Below are 18,009 nucleotides of genomic sequence, written 5' to 3'. Positions count from 1 at the left end.
CGCTCTGCACATACAATTCTTCAGTCTTGATGTGCAGCCTGCCACTCACTCATCAGCATGTGCTGCGGTCATGACCTTGTTGGAGGGAAGCATACTGTTCTATATAAGTGGGCAGCGCAAAGGGATGCACAAATGGCTACAGCCAATACATCCAACAACTTCTAGAAAAGAAATACAAGTTATATTACTACTTGCTTGGGGAAAGTGGTCCTAAAACTCATTTTGGGAGGACGTTAAATTGTAATTGGACTGTTAAACATTTGCAATTAGTTTTTTGAACTACTGTTTCCAAAGCATACTTTTATTGTATGTTAAAGAAGCTTGCTTTAATTCAGTCAGTTCCAAACAGTATACGAAGCCATGCCCAGAGCTGCTGTAATGAATCTAGCTGTAAAGTCCATGAATCCTGCTGGTAAAGACCAAGTGGAATTTTCCATCTTCGCCCTGCTAAGAATCCTCAGCCTGTTCAGAAGACCAAGAGCTGGGTCCATTGTCCTTATTGGTGAGTGAGACTTCTGGATTCAACACTAACTACATGGGGACTTCCTCAGCCATTTCTTTCAGCTGAATATTGCCTCTTGAAGGTTGTGCATGATGTCCATGATGAGTGAAAGAGACATTGTAAACACTAGGGTGCCGATTACGATCCGGTAAAAACCGGGTACGAACCGTCGGTCGGAGCGTTTTCTCCGTCCGACTCGTACCCGGTTGTAAAACTTTACAAACATGGAATTACGATTCGCACGGAAACACCATTTCCGTATGAATCGTAAAAAACACCGACCGACGAAAATATACATACGAATGTGATCCGGGAATGCTGCGACGTGACGTCGGGACGCTTTCAGGCAGCGTTTCACGACCCAGGAAGTACGATTCAAACCGACAGCAGTCCGGACGGCAATATTTTCACGGCACCCAAAAAGTGCCGGAAAAGCAAAGTACGGCGCGAAACGACCAGAGTAGGTGGCCCGGTATGCGCCGTACCCCCCCCAGCCCCTGTACGTATGCACCGACCCCCCCAGCCCCCGTACGTTCGAGTCGTACCCCCACCCGTGTATGTACACCCGTGTACGTTCAAGTCGTTCCCCCACCCGTATATGTACACCCGTGTACGTATCGGACCCCCACCCGTGTATGTACAGCCGTGTACGTGTCGTACCCCCACCCGTGTATGTACACCCGTGTACGTGTCGTACCTCCCCGTGTATGTACACCCGTGTACGTTCGAGTCGTACCCCCACCTGTGTATGTACACCCGTGTACGTGTCGTACCCCCACCTGTATATGTACACCCGTGTACGTTCGAGTCGTACGCGCTGGGGGTACGCACCGTACATACACGGGTGGGGGTACGACTCGAAAGTACACGGGTGTACATACACGGGGGTACGACACGTACACGGGTGTACATACACGGGTGGGGGTACGACACGTACACGGGTGTACATACACGGGTGGGGGACGACTCGAACGTACACGGGTGTACATACACGGGTGGGGTACGACACGTACACGGGTGTACATACACGGGTGGGGGTACGACTCGAACGTACACAGGTGTACATACACGGGGGGTACGACACGTACACGAGTGTACATACACGGGTGGGGTACGACACGTACACAGGTGTACATACACGGGTGGGGGTACGACTCGAACGTACACGGGTGTACATACACGGGTGGGGGTACGACTCGAACGTACACGGGTGTACATACACGGGTGGGGTACGACACGTACACGGGTGTACATACACGGGTGGGGGTACGACTCGAACGTACACGGGTGTACATACACGGGTGGGGGTACGACTCGAACGTACACGGGTGTACATACACGGGTGGGGGTACAACACGTACACGGGTGTACATACACGGGTGGGGGTACGACACGTACACAGGTGTACATACACGGGTGGGGGTACGACTCGAACGTACGGGGGCTGGGGGGGTCGGCGCGTACATACGGGGGCTGGGGGGTGGTCGGCGCATACATACGGGGGCTGAGGGGGGGTCGGCGCGTACATACGGGGGCCGGGAGGGGGGGATTCGACTCGTACATAGGAGGGCTGGGGGGAGTGTTGGGCGCGTATGCGGGCACATGTCTCCATGGTTGCTATGGGAGTTCGGTGCGGACGGTGTTTTTTCCATACGGTTGTAACATCGGACGCACGGGATGGATCGTAATTCCGCGGTCGGACTTCACTTTTCACATTTGTACGGTAAATCGTCCGTGGACGTGTCGGACACATTTTCCGACCCGAGGACGTGTGGGGAATAATTCCCAATGCGTTTCGTATGGACTTTTTCCCATGCGAATCGCAATTGGCAGTTTGTACGGCACTTGTTCGATTCATACGGTAAAAAGACCGGATACGAGTCGTACGGGGAATTTTTTTACCGGATCGTAATCGGCACCTAGATCTATGATGTGCATAAGACAGTTATTCTGCCCACATCCTGCTAACACTTCACAAAAAACACACTTGATTTTATCATCTGCTTTTCATGTTTGGCGCGCCGAGAGTTTGATTGGCTCCCACCTTCAAAATGAGTGCCTGCCAGCCACCCTTTAACCACTCAACCCTAAAGGCAGAAGACAGCTCTTTTTAAAATAATGTGCTACCTTCACCTGGGCTCAGACAAACCTCTATCTGCAGAGGACAAGAATCATTTTGAAAGTTAAAGAGTTATTACCTCGCTTGACTGAAGGTCAGCATGCAGAGCAGAACTTCAACAGGAGGCTTATGACCCCATTAATGACTGTGCACAACTGACACCTTCTGAAGACACTGAAAGCAATCAAGCAATTATGAGAAAAGGAGATTATCATCCAGAAGCGACAAGGGATGTGCATCTACCAAGGTAACTGACTTTGCAGCAACTCTACCATCCTGTGCTAATAATCTAAACGCCTCCCAGTGATATCATTTATGTAAGGTTTGCTGGGAGCCAGTGGTCTTTGGTGGATAGGCTGTTTTGCATGTTACCAGTAGGTGTGTTGCAAAATAGTCAGATCGACGCCATTCCTCAAAAACAGTTCCCTCCTGTGTCAAAAAATCTGGTTCATGTAAAAAAAAGAGGCCATTGTGGAATTACCACCACTTAAGTCATGAAGTTATTCACACAAAGTTGAGGCCCCTTTCGACAACCCACATAACAAATGTATCCCATATGCAGGGAGTTTTCTCCCGGTCCTTCAGGGACATATGCAGGGGGAGTTATCGTCCAGCAATACTGTGGAACATTCTACAAATTCCAGATATGGGATTGCCGTGATGTATATGGAAAACCTGGACAGTAAAATATCTGGCGATAGGGCCCTAAACAGGATGGCATTTCTGATACCATGTCCACTAATGGCAGCCCCCTCATGAGGGTGTTCCTTGTGCCTTAGCTGACAGTAGCTGTGTTGCCAGGTAACCTGCCACCCATACCACTAAATGTAGTGGGAGATGCAAGAGGTGAGCGGATGGGACATTGGTCAATTTTTTGGCTGGTGTCATGTTACTGCCCACAGTTAAGTGAGGCCATTGGTCTACTATTCTGCATACTCTGACATTCAGAAAGTACCAGATCCCATCTCATCTTTGAGGTGCTTCAGCATGAACAAGTCCTTTCAGAAGCACTGCAGTGCTTCTTCCTGGCAGAGTATCCACAGGCCAAGAAGTGTGCTGAAGTGGTAGTGTCTGAGGTCCTTCTTTTATACACAATTGTAGCTTTGAAGTGGGGAGGTGCTTCTAGAGGCATGCCTTAGAAGTGCACAGATGCCCTGACTTCCCTGCCCTGGCTCCAGACTAACCACAGAGGGTATGCAGCCCTTTCTGGGGAGACAGGACATAGCCTATTCAGGTGTAAGTTAGGTTGTGCCTAGCTCCTCCTTCCCATCTAGCCAGTGATGGCCCACTCAGTCACACCTAAGCTTTCATTGTGTGTGGCTTTCTAGGTGGAATACCCATACCCCAACTGCCAACTACACCCAGTCATGTGGCGAAAGACAGGCTGCAGGCACCGAATGGCTAAGACAAGAAAATACCAACTTTCTAATAGTGGCATTTGCATAATTGTCATTTAAAATCCAACTTCATCATAAATTAGGATTTTAAATTGGGATTCCAGAGAGAGCAAACTTTAAACAGTTATATCTTCCCATTTGGAAATGGCACTTTTAAAATATGTAATAAAGTAATCCCAAGGTTATCCTATGGGATATATAGGCCTTGCAGCAGTGACAAATTAGTTTAAGACTTTTTTACTACCAGGACATGTAAATCTTAAAAGTACATGCCCTGCTTTTTAAATACATTGCACCCTGCCCTCTGGGCTGTCTAGAGCCTAGCGTACGGGTGACTTATATGTATTAAAATGGAAGGTCTGGGCCTGGCAAAAGGTTTATTTTGCCATGGCAAAATGGAAGTTTAAACTGCGCACACATACGTTCTGCAATAGCAGGCATGAGGCATGTTTACAGGGCTACTTAAGTGGGTGGAACAAGAAGAATTGAAGGCCCACTAGTAGCATTAATTTACAGGCTCTGGGCGCCTGTAGTGCACTGTACTAGGGACTTATAAGTTAATTAAATATGCTAATTGGGTATTAGACAATATTGCCACCTTTAGAGGAGAGAGCACATACACTTTAGAGCAGTGGTACAGTTTTCAGAGTCCTAAGACCAGCAAAAACGAATTCAGCACAAAGTGGAGGATAAAAGCAACATGTTTAAGGGAGAACGTGCAGAAAGGGTCAGGTCCAACCGTGCCCTGTGGAGCACCAACGTTTGAGTCCGGGTGTTCCCTTAGGGCTAGTGGGCCCACATACCTAAAAAGAAAGAGTGGGGAACATCCAGGGACAAAGGAAAAGTGGCATTAGTAGCACAGCTGTGCAATGCTTTTGGGGCTGCAATCCTCACAGTTAGAGTTCTTATGCGCTTCACACTTATCTCGATTAAAATGAAGTTCCCAGTGTGCATGCATGACTCTGTGCAGCACAGGGCGCCTGGACTGCCGGTACGAATGGAATGTAATTCACATCTTCTCCGTGGCTAATAACAAACCTAGCAACGCATGCAACACAAATGCCATCCCTGGGCTCCAGCCACAGGTTTCTGCGGCTCAAGAAATATATTTTGCCGTGTGACGTTGAGCTCCATTTAATTTGACAGCAGATAATAAAAATGAAAAACAGCATGCTCATTCCCACTCCGAAGGTCAACTCATTTCCGATATTGTTTTATGCCGTTCTCTGGGTTATTTGATATTAGAAACATATCCAAGAAGAATATGTTTCTCTGTTAATGTTTCTCTCTCAAATGTGTGTCCTTCGTCGTGTTTTCCGAGGAATGCTCGTTTACTCATGTGGTTTCTAACAATACCTGAGCTGACCAGACAGTGCCCGAGATGGCCAATCTTCGAGCCGTCACTTTAAACCAGGCTGCCCATCACTCACTGCTTTAACCCATGTGAAAACCTTATAGATGTTTACAGACCGAAATCATCGCTCTGAACAGCAATTTTATGACCCATTTGAGCACAACAGTCAATGACTTTTTCCAAGAACACTGTATTGATAGGGCACCAGTTACCAGTGAAAAACAGAATTACCAGTAACAGAATGAACCCAGCCCTCCACCGTGCCAGTGACACACCACAGATAGAATACACCTTGCTAGGGCCATTCTAAATCAACGTGTAATATTCCATGTTGTTGTAATTCTGCTCAGAGTGTGAACATGTTCATGCCATGTTGTACTGCATTAGCCAGTGTTAATTGTTTTTCAGACAATTGTGGGTTGTAGCTGAAGACAATGGTTTAGAAAGAAGGAAAGGGCAATTAGCAGCTGTTAAGGCCTGACAGCATGCGGGCAATAAGGCCATTTGCACCCCCTCACCTTAATCCAATAAATGCAAATAAACAGACCTGGAGGCTCAACCTGCTTCTTATCCCTGCTAAAGTATTTCATGCCCCTTCTCAGTGAGCATGGGATGTATTCCTACACTAGTGATGAAAGCCAGCACTGTATGCTCTTTCAGTGTGTACACCAATCACATGCCATACAGTGTGCTAATTACATATTGGATACAGTGTCTGCTTCTACGCTTTGAATGGTTCACAGCGGTGTAAGTAAGATGCAGCAGAGTTATCAAATCCATCCTACTCATTGTATAAACCATTGAAGAATGAAAGGCGAAGTGCATCTGTGGGTTAATCAATCAATCGATGTTTATTGTTATGAGTTAATAAAAACCATCACAATATTACCATGTACAACGTTGACTTTCAATTGACAGTGCCTTTTAACTTAGTGACTTGCAAGCATAGCAGTGGCAGTTCACTGCAGCAATGATGCACTCAGGGGCTGGAAGTAGATGGCTCCATCAAAAAATCCAAAATTTCGTAGAAGTGGTACCCAGTGTGTTTGAGAAGCTGAAGGCATGTCAGCGCTCCCCAATCTGCCGGCGGTGTCTCCTATATTATTCCTTTCGAACATCCATAGAGCCCGCATGACAGTGCCCTCACGCATCCACCTACTGCCACAACAGTTCCAAGTCCTGATTAAGGTACCATGCTTCTGATCCGGAAATCATTCATCAGGCCAGACATATAATCTTCCATATTGGAATGGAAGTCTAAGATCAAAATGCCCATAGAGTGGACAATGAATATCTAGGTACTAATTTCAAAACCCAAAGTGATAGCAGACCACAAAACATACATTTTAAAAAAAAGAAACCAGTTCGTCCTGGTGCATTGCCTTTTCCATGAACAACCATGATTTACTGAGAAGAAGCCTCCCATTCCAAGATGAGTGGCAGCAATACACATGGAACCACAAAGATAAAGGTGAGTGAGTGCTTCACAATTCCCTCGAGAGGTCATCCCTGCATGCCTGGTGGTGTGGGATTATAGAAAGGCAGTCTTTCTGATGTGCTAATGTTGCTCAAGTTTGGAGTTTGGCGAAAGGTGGGACAATACAGACGGGAGGGAGACCTGACTGAGACATCCATTAAAGCAATCGTTGTCAAGGATCTCTTGTTAATCATTGCGGGTGTTTGTGAAACTGTGACTGCAACTCAGAAGCATAGGAGGGCATTCCAGCCTTGTGTAATCTGGCAGAGGGATGGAGTGGGCAGAGTCAAAGGTACTGGGCACGGGATGGCATTCCAGCCTTGTGTAATCTGGCAGAGGGATGGAGTGGGCAGAGTCAAAGGTACTGGGCACGGGATGGCATTCCAGCCTTGTGTAATCTGGCAGAGGGATGGAGTGGGCAGGGTCAAAGGTACTGGGCACGGGATGGCATTCCAGCCTTGTGTAATCTGGCAGAGGGATGGGGTGGGCAGAGTCAAAGTTACTGACATGGGAAGGCATTCCAGCCTTGTGTAATCTGGCAGAGGGATGGGGTGGGCAGAGTCAAAGTTACTGACATGGGAAGGCATTCCAGCCTTGTGTAATCTGGCAGAGGGATGGGGTGGGCAGAGTCAAAGGTACTGACATGGGAAGGCATTCCAGCCTTGTGTAATCTGGCGGAGGGATGGAGTGGGCAGAGCCAAGGGTGCTGCAGGCAGCACACGATTACACATCAATTCCCTTTCAGCTCCTTTCAGACTAATCAAGCATTCCTTGGACCATCTTTCGAGTGTCACTGTTAGTGCACTTGGTTTCATCCCTCATTGTCGGGTGGCACACCGATTCAAGGAGTAACGATCTTTGGTGTGGTGGGAAGGGTGCAAACAGTGTGTTGAGGGGCGAGAGGTGCAGCTGGTGCTTTGTGGGGAGCAAGGCCTCCTACCATCTTCACGTGGTGTACATTGTTTAGATTTATGGAAACAGAGGTGGTCCAGAACTGTTTCCATATTTATCCAATACCATGGTAGACATGAGTGAAATTCACTATATAGTGTACCACAGATTTTACCCTTCTGGTAGAAGAGGCACATGAGAACATGAATTCCACGTAAGGGCCATACCCGTGCCAATAGTGTGTTTTGTGAAACAATCACACCCAAAGCCTTTCTGGACAAATAATGGCATAGCGTTTCCAACCAGACTGTTTCACCTTAGCAGTAATTCCTTACCACTGTATCAGATTCACTCCATACGTCTGTGGTGAGAGTGGCTGTGAATTTCTATGTGGGGTTCCTCTGAGTACAAAAAACTGCCAATAACAAGGTGTGTAGTGTGAATCTACTTGAAAATGCGAATCTTCTGAGTGTGGTTCAAACTTTGAATTTAAGTGGGTTGATTTGCTAGTTTGCATACGTGTGTGTTTGTTTTCTTTAGATTTTCTCTGTATGAATCTCTGAATATGTGACTGTGTAGGTATCTGTCGCATCTATATATATGTAATAATTCGGTCACTGAGTATGTGGGTGCATGCATAAGTATTATATGTCTGTATGGCTACTGGTGGGTCTAGATGTGTTCTTGTTTCTTGGCTGTCTATGCATGGCTGTGTGTGCTAGTATAGCCAGTTCTGACTGTATGCCTGGCTTTGTGGGCATGTGAGACTGTCTATAGATGTGACACTATGTAGTGCTGAATGAGAGTGACTATGTGAAGAACATGTTTCTATAATAAATGCCATATTAGTGTTTTGCATTTTTGTTCATATATCTGAGCTACTCCTTCTCTGACTTATGCAGCAGCCAGAGAAGGACTGGAGTAGCTCAGAAATAGTTCACATGTTACATTGCTCATATCCCAGTCTGAATATGCTGAAGGATATCAGCAGCAGGCAGTAGCAACTGACAGGTGAGGGCTTGCTAACCCATGGTTATAGACACTCAAATATGTTTATTCATAAGCAAAATCAGATACTTGTAGATTAGGATTTTCAGGCACCGATTTAGGTTTCATGCATTGAACCGTGTAAGTATTGACTGGTAAAGATTGTTGTTTTAGTAAACGTGCAGTATATTTAGGGTTTTGATTTGTGGCAGTGAGGATGTGGGATTATATATATATTCACTGAAAAAACCATAGGTTTCAGGGGCGTTACAGTTAGGAATTAGCATTTAAAAAACCTTAGAAATTCACTGAAAAAACCATAGGTTTCAGGGGCGTTATAGTTAGCTGGACTTTTCACTCGTACAAAACCATTGAAATTCCCCCGTTATAGTTAGTTCAGCTAACTATAACTCGCGCGCCCGGAATGCACTGCTGAGGACGTCACATATTACATCACTCATGACATGGTCAGTGACATCACTCATGACATCTCAAATGACATCACTGATGACATCACCCAGTGAATGTGTGTTTTTCTGAAAATTACATATGTTTTATATATGTATATCTCAAGGTCGATGGAAGAATAAATGGGTATATAAGTGTCTAAATGGATGATTTGTTTTTGAAAAATTGATTGTATAACTGACTGATTAAGTGTATCTTAGTGAATACATGGCTTAGTGAGTAATGTTTAGCTATGTAAATATCTGTACCAGTCTCTCCATTTGTGTATAAGTGGCTGCATGGGTTGGTGAGTAGCTACATGAGTGTCTATATAGGTTATTAGTTGTTTTTTTGAGTATCAGTATGAGTGTCTGAGTGTCTGTATGGTTCGGTGGGGGTATTACGTAGTGCATAGGTGCATGAATGAGTGACTCACTGTTTGTATGTATGTGTTGAAGACAGCATATGTGCAGGACTGTATGGGTGGATGAGTGTGCGCATGGGTGTGTTAGTGAGTGAATGACTGTCTCAATAATGTCTTTATGAGTAACTACATATGTTTTAAACTAGTATATGTGACTATTGGTGTATATAAGTGAGTGTATGTGAGAGTGAGAGATTGAAAGAGTTCCTGTATGAATAAGTATGTGTTTCTATAAGTGATTGTTTAAAAGACTAAGTATGTGTAAGTTTCTGTAGAAGTAAGTGTGGTGGTGTGTGTATAACTGTATATGCAAGTAAATGGATGTTTGATTCTTTATTAGCATGAGTGACTATGTGTGTGAGTAACTCTATGGATGAGTGGCGTTGTGTAACAGGATGTATAGGTGTATGAGTACATATGATGAGTGAGTACCTGTATGAGTGACTGTATAGGACTGTTGGTGAATGAGTGGATGTGTATGTGGATCTTAGAATTACTGAATAGGTTGTTGTAACTGATATTGGTATGTCCATTGTTTTGAAAATTTTAGTTTCTATTTTTGAATGTGTGTATCAAAGGTTATATTAGGGGGAGAGGAGGTCTGCCACTTTATCACAAGGATGATGTCATGAGTGATGTCAATTGAGATGTCATCAGTGATGTCATGATACTGTCACTGACCATGTCATGAGTGATGTAATATGTGACGTCATCAGCAGTGCATTGCGGGGGCGCGAGTTATAGTTAGCTGAACTAACTATAACGGGGGAATTTCAATGGTTTTGTATGAGTGAAAAGTCCAGCTAACTATAACGCCCCTGAAACCTATGTTTTTTTCAGTGAATTTTCAAGGTTTGTTTGATTCTTTATTAGCGTGAGTGACTATGTGTGTGAGTAACTCTATGGATGAGTGGCGTTGTGTAACGGGATGTATAGGTGTATGAGTACATATGATGAGTGAGTACATGTATGAGTGACTGTATAGGACTGTTGGTGAATGAGTGGATTGTGTATGTGGATCTTAGAATTACTGAATAGGTTGTTGTGACTGATATTGGTATGTCCATTGTTTTGAACATTTTAGTTTCTATTTTTGAATGTGTGTATCAAAGGTTATACGCCATAGGGCGTGTTTGCACACGTCACCTCAGGCCCCGTCCCCTCCCTTCCCCACTGTGTAAACACGCCCTGTGGCCGTTCTTTAAGTTGGGAGATTAAGTCCCCTTGAATTCTGAGGATCCCTAGGGGCAAAATAGCCCACTAGGTACGTCCAGTAAGCACCATTGCAGAGAGGTGTAAAAAGGGGCACAACCTGCACCTTAGCTGAACTAACTATAACGGGGGAATTTCAATGGTTTTGTACGAGTGAAAAGTCCAGCTAACTATTACGCCCCTGAAACCTATGGTTTTTTCAGTGAATTTCTAAGGTTTTTTAAATGCTAATTCCTAAATATAACGCCCCTGAAACCTATGGTTTTTTCAGTGAATTTCAAAGGTTTTTTAAATGCTAATTTCTAACTATGCCTACAGAGATAGGACATGCGAAGAAAGAAAAAACGCACAGAAAGAAAAAAAAGAAATGCAGAAAGAAGCAACAGAAGTCCTCAAAGACGAAGAAAAGTGCAGGAAGAAGGATAACGTACAGAAAGAACAAACAGAAGAGCAGAAAGAAGCCTTGTTGCAAAATCATCCTGTATCCTCAACTTTTTCAGGCGGATACTGGTGGTAACTGAGTCTGACTAACCAGTCCTAGAGCCAGTGCTATGTTAAAAGACACTCAGAATACAGTGAAAACACCTACATACACTAGGGAACACTATGCGTTGGGGTCCCCCTGTGATCAGCATGACCACCTCTGTAAGCCCCTTGTATATAATAGGGCAGGTGATTAAAACTACCTCTTAAAATGCGCCACAGGGCGTGTTTGCACACGTCACCTCAGGCCCCGTCCCCTCACTTCCCCACTGTGTAAACATGCCCTGTGGCCGTTTTAAGTTGGGAGATTAAGTTCATTTGAATCCTGAGGGTCCCTAGGGTCCAACTAGACCACTAGGTACCTCCAGTAAGCGCCACAGAGCTGCGTTGCAGAGAGATGTAAAAAGGGGGACGGCCTAGACCACCTCTCTGCAACTCAGCGCAGTGGCGCTTACTGGAAGCACCTGGTGGGCTAGTTGGCCCCCAGGGTCCCTCAGGATTGAAGGGGAATTATTTCCCCAACTTAAAATGCACCACAGGGCTTGTTTGCACACGTTAACTCAGGCCCCGTCCCCTCCCTTCACCACTGTGTAAACACGCCCTGTGGCCATTTTTAGTTGGGAGATTAAGTTCATTTGAATCCTGAGGGTCCCTAGGGTCCAACTAGCCCACTAGGTACCTCCAGTAAGCGCCACAGAGCTGCGTTGCAGAGAGGTGTAAAAAGTGGCACTGCCGGGACCACCTCTCTGCAACGCAGCTCAGTGGCGCTTACTGGAAGCACCTGGTGGGCTAGTTAGCCCCCAGGGTCCCTCAGGATTGAAGGGGAATTATTTCCCCAACTTAAAACGCGCCATAGGGCGTGTTTGCACACGTCACCTCAGGCCCCGTCCCCTCCCTTCCCCACTGTGTAAACACGCCCTGTGGCCGTTTTTTAAGTTGGGAGATTAAGTCCCCTTGAATTCTGAGGATCCCTAGGGGTAAAATAGCCCACTAGGTACGTCCAGTAAGCACCATTGCAGAGAGGTGTAAAAAGGGGCACAGCCTGCACCACCTCTCTGCAACGCAGAGCAGTGGCGCTTACTGGAAACACCTGGTGGGCTAGTTGTCCCCCAGGGTCCCTCAGGATTGAAAGGGAATTATTTCCCAAACTTAAAACGCGCCACAGGGCGTGTTTGCACACGTCACCTCAGGCCCCGTCCCCTCCCTTCACCACTGTATAAACGCGCCCTGTGGCCGTTCTAAGTTGAGAGATTAAGTCCCCTTGAATCCTAAGGGTCCCTAGGGTCAAACTAGCCCACTAGGTACCTCCAGTAAGCGCCACAGAGCTGCGTTGCATAGAGGTGTAAAAAGTGGCGTGGCCTCAGAACACCTGTCTGCAACGCAGCTCCCTGGCGCATACTGGAGATACCTGTTGGGCTAGTTGGCCCTCAGGGACCCTCAGTATTGAAGGGGAATTAATTCCCCAACTTACAACTGTCCAGGGGGCGCGTTTGCAGAGTGCTGCAAGGAGGGGGCGTGGCCTCCAGTGCGATGCCTTTCTTTTATTTATTTTATTTTTTTAAGAAGGAGGGCTGTGTGGCCCCCCTTCTTTTTCTAATTTACTGGCCCTGGGGACCCCATCCCCCAGGGCCTGCACCCTAATTTTGTTTTGTTGAAAAAAATAAATTTGGCCCTCCCAAGGCCTTAATCGGCCCCGGGGACCCCAACCCCCAGGTCATGGCCTTTTTTTTTTTTATTCTTTAGGAGGGGGCTGCGTAGCCCCCCTCCTCAGGCCACTTATGGCCCCCGTGGACCCCATCCCCCGGGGCTGGCCTATGTTTTTTAATAGTTTAAAAAAATATATATTTATAGAAACACCTAGGACATGCTGGACAAACCATATGTACCTATCACCATGACGATTTGTGTGATATTCATTTAAAGGCGACTATGCATAGAATGAGTCCACATGGAATGTATTTACACTGCTAGTGAAGCTCTGACGTGTGTGACGCCCTACCGTGCCTAATCCCGGCGCCCCCGTCGGTGGGTAATCTCCAAGTAGACACCCTTGTCGTTTATTTATACAAACATGGGTAGCTATTGACGGGCACATTTAATATACACGCACACCAAGCCATTCAAAGGAGATTCGACAAAAATTCGACCAAACTATGCAAGAAACCCCCCTCACGGTTAATAAAACACAAATCCACCGCCGGATGTGTAATACTTTTTATTTTACTCTCTGGAAAGGAGACGAACCTCACTTGAGAGTCACAGCGTGCTCCTGGCTGAGCCCAATGCTGTGTTACACCCACCAGTGCCCGCCGAGTGCCTCACACCTCTGTGTTGTATTCCACCAGCTAGTGCGTATGCTATGACACTCTCTAGCCCATGTGCACTGTAACACCACCCCGTGAATATGTCATGCCACACTGGCACTGGTTATATTGCCCCATCTAACGTGCCTTCCTCGATGCCTATGTTATAATGCACAGCGCTATGCCATACATATTATAATCTGGGATCCAGATCTTTGCCACAGTGCATATGCAACGTTACACTCCCCAGCACATATTTTATATTACAACTTTAGAGACTAGTTAGGTTACACAACACTGCCCTGTGCATATTACATTACTTTCTCATGGACATGACGGTCTGCCTCTCCGGCTTACCAACCACTCCACCCCATGTTGGGTAGAGACATGACCATTGAGATAGTAACTTTTCTATAGACCATGCATGACTCCGCTCAGGACGTTCTCTAACTGGCTATGCCTCCTCATGTCCCCCGCTACCAGCATGTCTGCTCTTTGGCTATAAGCCAACCCTCAGTCATTTTGACTGTGACTTGACTGACATCCAGGCCCCTGCACGGCGATTACATACATCACGCCTATGGTTAGGCCTTTTAGGGGGCCTCACTGAGAACGGTGGGATATACGATCTCTGTTGGTGCATATTTATACCACAACAAGTCTTTTTGAACATTTCTCTTCCCGATGTTCTTCACGAGAATACCTTTACACCTCGCATGCGCGATCTGAGCACTATTCACGCAACGCATGCGCGAACGAGCACTTAGGCACGCATGCGCGAGAGAACACCGACAACCGGCAAACCTTAACGCATGATCAGCTCCGGGTGCACTGACACAGCGTTTTTTACCAAACCGGAAACAGGCACCTCCTGCGTCCCTTGGTCGCACACTTTAAAAACCACGGGTTCTGTGCATTTGCCTACCTCCGAGCTGGCGACTGGACCGGGCAGGTTTCCAGTGCCGTCACCTGAGCAACCCGTGAGTATTTCTTCAGGCAACGACACTCTTCGACTCAAAGTAAGTCTCAATAGTACGCCGCTATTACTTTGCCTTCAGTGTATCTAATGCTCTACCAATATTATTCCTTTCCTCCTTACTCTCGTGTGGCTCACCTCTGGTACTTACAACTGCTCGCTACCAGCCCTAGATGGTGTGGGCATCCTATGCCGCTTAGCTCAAGGAGTAATCCCAATTCCTTTTTAGGTAAGATTCCTCTCCTATTTGCCCCGTTTTGAGGTTATGGGTTTGTTTTGAAGCCACGACTGAGACAGCGAGATTATCTCTGTAGCCATCGCCTATCGTTACATGATTGGTGTACCTATCGTTAAGCCTAGTGACAGCTCAGAGTGTATGTGGGAATCAGTGGTTACCTTGTCCCACTACCGCCGGTCTCTACGGCGCCTCCCCCCATGGCTCCGTTATCTGTCACATTTGGCTAGCTTGTGACACCACCCACAGCTGCTCTTCCTACTGATATCTAATATACTTGTGGCAAGAGTGTGTGTAAGCCTGACTGTCTTATGGCATAGTGTGGAGTCCATTCCTGTCTGCACTATACCGTAGAAAACGGAACTCCCGCACTTGATTTCAACTTGGTTTCCTTTTGCTGCTCTGCCTACCATTATCAAGTGAACTTGTGCCATTGATGTGTTGAAAGTATGACTGTTTTTCCGGCATCGTGTGGAGATCTCTCCTGCCAGCACAATGCCGTACGATACGGAACTTCCGCATTTGAATTCAACTTGATTTCCTTTTTTCCCCTCTTTGTGTATTTTTATCATTTTTCTTTTGGTCTAGGTCCTTTGCAAAGGGGGCATAACAGACTCCTTAACCACACACAACTTGTATAGGAGACACTACCCCCTCCTTTGCCCAGTAAGAGGGTGATTTATACCCCTCTCACTACACTTAGTCCGTGCACCTTCCTCACATCACTCACCTCTACTGGTCCTGATGAAACGCCAGGGATCGCTCTGACCACTTAAGGCGCGAAACATGTCGACCACTTTTATAAGCTACCTTAGACACATTACGTCTTGATAGGTAACGATTAACCTACGGGTTTTTTATCGTACCAAGGGTACCTCCTTATTAAAACACTCCCTAGTCTTAGGTAACCCTTAGGTATTTTTAATTTATTTTGCACATACTACTTCCACTCCTTATCCCGGTACTTTCCCTCCACATACCCGCATGCACCCATCGGCAGCTCTCTAAAAGATCTCCGCCAAAGAGACCCTTCGGGGGACCCGTAGGGCATTGCACCGCTGGCCCGACGAGGAGCACACGCCCGATGATGAAGCATGTCAGCCCTCGGGGTGTGTGAGGGCAACAAGAGACACTTTGTTGTCTCCCCCCATCCCTAGTACCTTACCCTAGACCTCATTTCTCCTCTATCCTTTAACATTAGGCTGGACTTTGGTCGCCTTCTGACCATATCCACCCCGGAACAGTGTCCTCATAGTGATTACCCCTGTAACCTGTCCCTGCCACCTCCACCCTGCCTGTCCACATGCCATGCCCCTATCCCCTTCCTCCTGTCCTCCATGGTCAATTTTACTGCCACACCCTTCTGCCCTCCCTGGTCTGTTGTGCTGCAACTGCTCCTCCTGCCTGCCCCGCGCGGTCTGTTGTGAGGCCCCTTCCACTGAACTCTCTTGTCTGTGCCCAGGTCCTGGCCCTCCCTTCTATCCTCCATGGCCCTTTGTGCATGCCCCTGCACCCTCCTTCTTGCCCATCATAGCCATTGTGCTGCCACTAACCCTCCTGCTTGCCATGCATGGTCTTCTGTGCTGCCATGGCCCCTCCCACCTTCCCTGTGTGGTCAGCTAGCTGCCCCTGACCCCCTCCCACCTTCCCTCCATGGTCTGTGTGTATGCCACCATAGTCTCATTGTTGCTCTCCATGGTGTGTCTTGTTTCTAGTGCCCATCCTGCCTGACCTCCATGGTCATCTTGCTGCTCCTGCCCTGCCCCCTTGCCCCAGCCCTCTTTTTCCATGTGCAGACCCCTATTCCCTCCCTCCTGGCTTGCCTGTTCCATTGTAATGCCCCTGATCCGTCCCTCCTGCCCTTTATGGTCTGTTATGCTGCAGCTTTCTCTCCTGTCTGTCCATTATGGCCAGCTAGATACCATTGCCTCTTTCCCCTCTGTTCTCTGTTGTCCATGTGCATGGTCCTGTCCCCTCTCTATTGCTTTCTATGGATTGTTGTGCTGCACTCCCGTCCCGCATGCGCTGTGTGGTGTATTGTGCTGCTGCAAACCCTGATGCCTGCCCTGTAGGGTCAGTTTGGTGCACCTCTCCATGTCCCTCCTGTCCTCTGTTATCTGAGTCCATGTCCCTATCCCAATTCCTCCTGCCTACCATGATCCAATGTACCATACTTGCAAACATTTTGAACTTGGTAAGAGGGAGATTTTGAAAAAAAACTGGGGTATTGATTTTCCCCTTTGAGTTACATTGAAAAAGAGGAGATTGTAGACAGGAGACAGATCAAATAAAGCCCATTTGAGCTTAAAAACATTGGATGTTTCCTGGCTGAAACGGGTCTGTTGGCATGTATGGTTGTACTACCACTGCCTCTTCCTTCTGCCCACAATGGTCTATTATATTGCCACAGCCTCTCTTGCCAGTCCTGTATTGTTGGTTTGTTGCCCCTGCCCCCCTTTCCACTGCCCTCCATAGTCTGTTGTGCTGCCACTGCCCATCCTGCCTGCCCAGTGTGGTCAAATTGTTGCCTCTGCACTCTCCTACCTGCTTTCAATTTTCCGTGCCCCTGGCCTCTGCCTCTCAACAGTATCCCAATGAACAACTAGATTGCTAACATTCTATATTTATTACAAAAGTGAGGAACGCCTGACGTCATCTTATGTAATCAAAACTGTAATACCTAGAGTATTTCCATTAGAAATTACATATATGAGAGGGTCTTATTTGCATCAAAATTATGGTTAGTGCTATAAAAAACTAAAATGAGGACATATTTTCTGAGTTTTCAAATAGCGACACAGAACTTTTAAATTATTTGTAATCTTTATGTTTTTTTATCCAGTTGACCACTTGATTAAATGTTGCACCTAGGGGAGAGGATGTGGTGTTACTTCCAGAGCTGCAGACTTTGCAACTGGGGAACCAGGTTGGAGTTTCTGCTTCAGCTCAACATTCTGTGATTCTGGTCAAATCACTTAATCTCCCCATGTCTACAACCAACATGAATTTGATCTTGTGTGATGTAACCAATGCTCATGTAAAGCACTCCAATACCTGACAAGTCTGCACTATATAAAACTGCAAATACACACAAAAATAGTGTTTTGCACACTTCTGTCATTGGGCTACATGTGGGCTACATCTGGGTGATAATTGTGCTACATTTGGGCTCTTTTGTCTCTGGTGGCCATCTTGGGAGATT

General features: G+C 46.6%; 1 protein-coding gene across 1 annotated transcript in view; it reads right to left on the bottom strand.

Annotated features, from left to right (window-relative positions):
* The window catches only part of MYO3A (myosin IIIA), a 1,336,625-nt gene that overhangs the window by 202,864 nt on the left and 1,115,752 nt on the right, over positions 1-18,009 (bottom strand). The gene's annotated exons all lie outside the window — the stretch shown is intronic.

Source organism: Triturus cristatus, chromosome 10 (assembly GCF_964204655.1).
Source record: "Triturus cristatus chromosome 10, aTriCri1.1, whole genome shotgun sequence".
Taxonomy (NCBI): Eukaryota; Metazoa; Chordata; class Amphibia; order Caudata; family Salamandridae; genus Triturus; species Triturus cristatus.
The sequence above is the reverse complement of the archived record's forward strand: the minus strand, read 5'-3'. Positions and strand labels throughout refer to the sequence as shown.